This window comes from Anthonomus grandis, chromosome 1, assembly GCF_022605725.1.
Source record: "Anthonomus grandis grandis chromosome 1, icAntGran1.3, whole genome shotgun sequence".
Classification (NCBI taxonomy): Eukaryota; Metazoa; Arthropoda; class Insecta; order Coleoptera; family Curculionidae; genus Anthonomus; species Anthonomus grandis.
The window spans coordinates 1,523,535-1,531,834 of record NC_065546.1 but is presented as its reverse complement, the minus strand read 5'-3'; the positions used below and the strand labels follow the sequence as shown (position 1 = coordinate 1,531,834).

General features: G+C 31.7%; 1 long non-coding RNA gene across 1 annotated transcript; it reads right to left on the bottom strand.

Moving 5' to 3' along the window:
- Window positions 1-1,072: 1,072 nt before the first annotated feature.
- Window positions 1,073-2,272, bottom strand: LOC126744306 (uncharacterized). The gene is made up of 4 exons (XR_007663109.1): window positions 2,157-2,272; window positions 1,731-1,756; window positions 1,594-1,671; window positions 1,073-1,533 (listed from the first exon to the last, which is right to left on the bottom strand). It is a non-coding gene; the product is annotated as an uncharacterized LOC126744306 (long non-coding RNA).
- Between the last annotated feature and the right edge of the window lie 6,028 nt (window positions 2,273-8,300).

Here is an 8,300-nt window from a genome sequence, read left to right as displayed (position 1 = left end):
GAGAAAACTGATAGGAACAAATTCTATAGCTTAAAGTCTTAATAAAATTCTCATTGCATATCTCCATGTTTTTCTTGTAATGGTGACTGAAGAAACTTGAAAAAATCTTTTCCTACTATGTTTATAAGAATCACCTAAAATATAAATACTCTTACATGAAGGATATTTACAGGAAAATTTTAATTAACGTTTTAATTGTGGAATAAAAATGAGAGACCAAACATTGTGTAATATGTATTTATAATAAAAAGTTAAAAATTATTTAATACTTAAAAAGTGAAACTTCTTCATTGAAATCAACTCAATTTGATTTTATTAAAAACTGAAGATTGACAATACAAAAACATAATAGTAATAATTAAAATCAGATTTTCTGACCAGAAACCTGGAATTGCTTGCTGCAAATCAGTTAAAACATTACTCCCAATATAGAAAGAGAAGTTTTTAGAAAAAAAGTCTTTAATTTACTATAACATCCTTAAAACAAATAGCAAACCCAACCCACGCTTGCATTCATTGAAATAAAAAACAAACCCAAATGGTATGACAATAACAAATGATGTTCTATCAGTCAAGGTTAATAACTGTCTGTCAGCTCCCTGTCAATTTTGCCAAGCAAGATGGCCGACATACTATTCAGAATTTTACCATACAAGATTCATACATCGCTACCTTCCAACAAGACCGTCACAACTCGAAAATTGCTATTTTTCAGTAGAGGCGTTTAAAAATATCCAATATTTATTTCATAGGGCTACGCTGCTTTTTGAAAAATATGTTTAAATTTTTTTTTTGGTATTATTAAAGGCCCTTTTAAGAATATTTTTTAATGATAATTTTTTTAGTCTGTGTCAACAAACAAAAAATAGAGTTAAATGTGACAGTCTTAGCTGAAAAAAAATTAGGTTTTTTTATTTCAATTTGAGTTAATGAAAGTACTAAGTTGAATTCATATAAACGAAACTTGTTTATTATCTACTATAGTGTATTCCAACGCGTTCAAAACCGTCACCGAACAATTACTGTCATTACCGTCGAATTTTAATTACTGCGTATGAGCGTGATCGTTTGATGACGGTTTTCTAACGCGTTGGATTGGAACAAACCTTATGAAAAATAAACCTAAATCAAATTTTTGGTAACATATTTAAAAAAATTATAATATTGAAGTTTTATAATACTAGGTTACACTTACATCAGTACAAACGTATTAAAGAAAAAGAAACGTATTTTTAAAACGTATTAAAAGAAAACTTAACTCATATACCTAGTTATTTTCTTCTTAACTCTTAAGTAAAAACATCTAACAAAACAGTCAAAATCTATAATCTACTTAAATAAATTTTGGTAGAAACCATGATAAAAGTCGGGTATTATGTTTTTCTCTAGTAACTGCATAATTCCCTTTTTTTTGGTTTCAGGAATTTCATTTTTATCTTCCTCCTTTAGCTGCTTCTACACATAATTCTGCTACCACGACCTGTTCTTCTGGGTTGGGTTGGGATTTTTCGACTTTGGGGCAAGATTTTTCGACTAAAAAAAAATAGGAAACATTAAAATAAAAAGTAAAAGGTAACCAAACAAAATACCTACGTGTGGTATGTTTTCTTGAATTAAAACTAGCAGAAGGACTTAAACTTCTGGAGGAACTAGGCTTGGTATTTTCTTTCTCTGCAAAAGAAAAAAAAGTAAAGAAATTGATTTAAATAATAAAAATTTAAAATACAAACCTTCAGTCTCCAAACTCGATATCGGACTGAAAGTGTGAAAAAAATGTCAAAAAAAGTAATAAGCAACAGACAACTTTTGGCAAATTTTATTTAACTTGTTTTATAAATAAAACTGTTATACTTACGCCTTAACATTTAATACAAACAAAAACGAATTTTTGTTCAAGAAAGAACGTCATAACTCAAGATGAGACATGTTCAGGTCTTTAAAAGTACAAAAATTTTCATAAAAAAACGTCTCAAATGAACAAATTTCAACACAAAGTAAAAAAATTATTTATTTTTACAAGGAAGACCGCACTAATTTTAAATATGACGTTTTTTTTCCGAAAAAAACTATATTTTATTTACCACATTTTCCATAAAAAATGCACCAACATACAATATGACGATATTTATGGAAAAATATACAAAAAAAGAACTGACCTTTTCACAGAAAATCGACCTAAACTTATATAGGACGGTCTTTCCCACAAATATTTTAAAAAAACACTTGTCACTTTTATGTTGTGACGCTCTTAACTGAATAAACACAGGTCACGACTGCAACTGACCAGGCATAACTGAATTGATACGCTCTTGCGTGTTAAAACAGGAAAGGTTCTCACTTAGTACACTGACCACATGCGCCGCCAAGCGGCTATTCGCCGAAATTAGCTTGATGCGATATTTTTTTGTAATAGAAGCAACTTCTGCTGAATCGATTTTCGTGGAAAACCGAAAAATGGATTTTTCGGACTTGTGATGGTCTTTCTGGAAGGTAGCGACATGTGCTAAAGACTTTCTTGGCGTCTAAACCTACTTACGTAATCGTTAAGCACGATTCAGACTTATAAGTGAATAGCGTATTTAGCGCAAATATTTAACTGTGACTTTGACAGTGTTGTGGTTTTCACACAGGAAATATGATGAACTATCCGTTATTTTCTTAATGTAAAATAGTACATTTTCTTAGTTTCCTGTCAAATATTAGTAAATATGTTTTGCACTTGGAAGTAAAGAGTTTTGAAAATAAGTTAGGAGCTTCTGAATTTTTTAAAATACTATTTCGCCTATTAAGTTTCCTATTATCTAGCTACCTATTATCTTATATATCAAACATAGATAAAAATCACTTTTTCTATAATAATAAACAAAATATATCAAAAAAATATCCTCTTATAATAGCAGAGATAAATATAGACATTTTGACATAATTTAATAAAGCTCAAAGTCGCTCTCCATTCTCAACTTAATTAACAAAAGCACATCATTTAAAATTTTCCATTTACTACATTTCGCTTAGCTAGTGAAGATTGTCGTTGGCATTATTTGGGGTGTTTCTAGAAATAAAAGACAATAGGCCCCATTGTTGCCGCACTTCCTTACTCAAGACAATAGAGATACGTACTGCAAACGTGACACCACAATATTTGTAGCTTGTTGCCTGCGAAAGGCCTAATTTATTTGAACGTTGACAAAGTAGAGGGATTTATTAGGGTCGTGATAAACCCTTGGTGCCTATACGAAAATCGATAGAAATAAATTACGACCATCAACTTAATTTTTTCGAATGAAAACACCTTTTTTTTTTTATTTCATTTTTGAATTTTGCGTGGAATTCTACGTATGTTTCATGCATCAGTATGTTTCATGAAGTGAGATTGGTCTATAGTTTGTCATTTGATATGGGTCGCCTCTTTTGAAGACTGGATAGCAGTTTTCCGTTCTACAGGAATTTTTGAAGTACTAAAAGTTAAAATAATTACATGTATAAAAGGCTTTAAAATACAGGTATGTATTGATTTTATTAATTTGGCGCTTATACCATCTTTACCCGAAGAAGAGTCTGTTTTCAAAGAGCTTATATGTGATACAAGTTCTTTTTCGTTGACTGGTTTTAGAAAAAATGATTTATTTACAGCATAGTTATTTTTGTTGTCTTCATACATGAATGTAATTTTGCTCGCCATTATTTCCCCAATTTTTGCAAAAAAAGTGAAGATGTTTTTTCTTTATTTTTATAATCACACCTGTTTCATCCTTTATTATTATTTCATTTTTACCAATGGTTGGGTTTATAGATTGATTAATATATATATATATATATATATAACAGATTGATATATATGACAACACCTTTCTTTAGATTTCTAGTGGGTAACTCATATACATATATGTAATTGTGACAACCAGTCAATTGATGATTATAAATAAATAAATTGAAAAAGCTTGGCTTGCATCCTATGTGTCATACTTCACTGATGGCAAACGTAATTGCGGACGATAGAATGGAGTCTATTTTCTTAAAATTTTTGAAATTGTCCAAAGTTAATAGTTTTAGTTACTTAGAGATCCCTTTGTTTTTTCCTTATTGTTTACCTACCTATCCGAGCCCCTCTATATTTTGTCTTTTAAAAAAATGTCCTGCGTTTGCTCCAGGACGAGAAGCGTGTGACCCTGTCTAAGATCCCTAGTATTAATTATTCTTGCACTATTCTTTTTTTATACTCTTTTTATAAGATACTACCTAATAGTATATTTTTTAAATACTATATTAGCAACCTGTTCCATTATGAATGAGTTCCTATATTCAAACCCGTGGCTAAACGTGCCAAGCACAAAGCCAAAAAACGAAAAAAAAAGATTTATATGCTCCAACTGTTTTAAATGAACTTACTCTTAAATATAATATAAAATAGGAAATAATTTAAATATACTAGCGACATGTCCTTTAGTGAACAATAAGAAAGCAAATTAAAAATGCCGCAGTCGCCTAATTCGGAATATCCACTTGGCTGTTTCATTTTTGTAATTTAATAAATTAATACAAAGCGGACAGACGACAGAGTAAAGTCAGTCCTGCGAGAGCAATTTTTAAAGTGCTCTCAGTAAATGCGCTGACTTCACATAGTATTTCGTAGATATTTCAATTTGAGAGAGATATACTTTCGTAAAATAAATATTAAATTTTTAAACCGAATTATTGTAAATTTTCTGTCTGTATTTATGATAGAATAATATATAGAGTTGTTTATTTTTACTATACAAACCCTTGCTAATTACAAACCCTCATAAAATCATCTATATTTTGATTTTTATAGATAGTTATACCTATTAATGTGGAACCACTGTGCATAGGAGGAAAAGTCGTAATAGTAAAAACAAAAAGGAAATACGTTAAGTAAATACCAGAAAAAATTTGATTGAAGATCATAATTTTCATGGTATTAGGATTTATAAGATTCGAGTTTAAGTTTAGATTTATAAGATTCAAGATATTTATTAATATTTTAAGTGCATGCATCTATCGCAAGTTCATTGAAACTTTGTCTCATCTTAGGTGAGGATTACTTTCTTTCATAAATTTTAAAGAAAGTAATTCTTAAAGAAGTACAAAAAAAATGACAAATCTAACGCAAATATCTTGAATTCTTAACTAAATGTAACTTTCTATTTTGTATTTTTGTAAAAATAACCTCTCAAAAACTTTAATTGTTCTGTTTCCCTACAACTAGCACAACTGAAATTTAAGTTGATCAGAGTGACCAACCTCGAAAGGACACAATTACACAAAATGACGGCCCGCTAGTAGTGGCCATTTACTTTTCATTGAATTGGCAGTACAAGTATATTTATCAAGTTCGTGCTTTAAGGTATTTAGATGTAAATTATGATTTTTAAAATAAGTATTTATTTCATATCCAAGTCTCATGAGAAAAGCCAATATAGTAAAGTATAAGCTTGTGTATTAAATTGTGCCTTAAATACTAAAAATTGTGTGTCTTCAATAATGCCCATCCAGACGGAATGCGAATATAATAAAAAAGAAAAATTTTTTTCCACGAAATCTCTTTACCTTGTATGTAATTATTCTTTTATGACACGTCCTTTTAAGTTATTCTATTATTCTTCACTTATTCCAAACTGCTAACGTATTAAACCATTTTCACCTAAAAATCTGTAATAATGTCCATGAGATATATGATTTCAATTTTGGTTTAATATCACTCGCATAACTTATAAACCTCTTTTGTAATTTTACATAGAGATTCCAATCTTCCGTTCAGGAAAGTAATAAGAACCAGAAAGGAAACTGGGATAACGACCATAAGTAATGCTTTTTTCCCGAACTCGTCCTTTATCTGAACGAGGTTGAAACGAAGGATAAAAATACAAAAGCGATAACGATCTCACTCAAAAATCATATTTGTTGTACTCAAGTTTCAAAATATTACTATATAAAGTAACGTGATTAATTTAATTTTAATTTTTTAGAAAATATCCGGCTTTTAAAAGACAGTAATGGTGACAAAGTAATAGGAGATAAAGTGGCGGCAATTAAGATAAGCACTCTCGATAAAAGCAAGCGCAATTGTGTCATTAGAGAGTCTTTAACGTTCGAGGATCAGCGGGAATAAAACCAACGGAATGCCGGGGAAACAGCTCCTGTGTTGAACAGGGACCTCTCCGGACCAATTATATGTGAAATCTGATCGCACTAAAGGGGAGTTTTTGCTTTAAAATAGCTCCTGGTTCGAAAAAAATATTTACCTATATATTAAAAAAGTATATGAAAAACTGCATAGATTCTGGCAAGTACGTAGTTTTTTAGGATTAATTGCTTACTCATTCCTAAAAAAAAATAAGAAACAATAATATTTGAACACATGAAAAAAGAATATCGCTTACTAACATCTGCATTTTATTTGAGTAAAATAATAATAATAATAATATTAATCATAAGAAAATGAACCAGAACCTCCAAAAGGAATATATCAATCGTCTTAAGCAAATTTTAAAAACTAAACTGAATGGTAAGAACATGATTAAAGCGGTTAATACCTACGCTATCCCTGTCTTAACGTATTCTTTTGGAGTCATTAGGTGGACAAAGACTGATATAGAGGAGATTGAGAGGAAAACCAGAACAACCCTTACGACGTTTCGAGCATACCACCCTCAGTCAGCCATCAAAAGACTTAATCCTCCTAGACCCAAGGGTGGTAGAGGACTAACTGATATTTCTTTTCTCTTCAAAAAACAAGTAGCAGATCTTCAGAAATACTTCCTCACTATGAGGGAAACCTCTTCTCTTCATAGAGCAGTAATGCTAGCGGATAATGGATACACACCCTTGAATCTCCGTGCAGATATAGCAGAACACATTACTGTAACAAGATCAGAGCATACAGCCATTAAAGTTAACAGATGGAAGCAGAAGGCAACACACGGGAAGCATCGTCACGAACTTAATGCCGAACATGTCGATTAGGAAACGTCGAACTACTGGTTGACTCGTGGAGATCTGTTTCCTGAAACTGAAGGCTTTATGATGGCTATACAAGACCAAGTGATTGCTACAAGAAATTACCTTAAGTACATTACTAAAGATGAGAAAGTAATCGACGATCGATGTAGAAAATGCCTGCGCGTACCGGAGACAATATATAATATCAGGATGCACATCTCTATCAGCTGCCGAATATCTGCACCGACATAACTGTGTGGCAAAAATTATTCATCAAGAACTGGCAAAACTTTATCATCTAATTGGCAAAACTTGCCCCTATTACCAGTACAAACCAGAAACTGTACTTGAAAATGACGACTTTCGCCTCTACTGGGACAGAACTGTTTTGACGGATAGTACGCTGACTTCAAACAGACCAGATATAATTTTAATAAACAAAGCCCAAAAGAAAACCTTTCTAATTGACATAGCAGTGCCAAATACCAATAATGTCCTAGAAACGACACACACTAAACTTGCTAAATACGCAGATCTAGCTCACGAAATAAAACAACAATGGAGGCAAGATAATGTATATACAGGGTGTTCATTTGAAAACTTCCCACCGCGGATTTATCGAAAACCACTGTTTAAAAAAAAACGCCGAAATACGTCAAAAGGTTTGCCAAGGGGAACGACTTTCTAACCTAAGGGGTATCCAGTAATAGCTTGCCTACCTAAAATTACTTCACCCCCTTTCACTCTCTGCCCCCCAGGGTCATCCCCTTTAAAATTTTAAATGGCAAGAGGTATCGAGTAATAGCTTGTTTAAAAGGTCTTTCGAAGTCTTTTATTTTGACGTTTGATTTTTTTAAATCGGTCGATTCGTTTTCGAGAAAATTAGAAAAATCTTTGTTTATCTTAATTTGTTCAGATAGAAAACAAAAACATGAAAATATCAGTTGTTATTTTAATAAGTGTTCAAAATGTTGCCCGTTTTTGGCCAAACAATGATATAGGCGATGTTCAAATTCCTGACGGACATTTTCAAAAACATGTTGTGGGATATCATGGCAGCTGTCGATGATGCATTGACGAAGTTCATCCAAACTTTTAGGTTGGGGAGTAAACACAATAGATTTCAAATGACCCCATAGAAAAAAGTCTAACGGCGTTATATCAGGAGATCTAGCAGGCCATTCTATAGACCCCCTTCGCCCTATTCATTTATCTGGAAACTCGTCGTCTAGCCATTGCCGAACGGAAAGAACATAGTGAGGAGAAGCGCCGTCTTGCTGGAAATATATTTCAGCCTCATTAAGTACAGGGTTTCCATCATCATCGATTTAGTTTTCAAT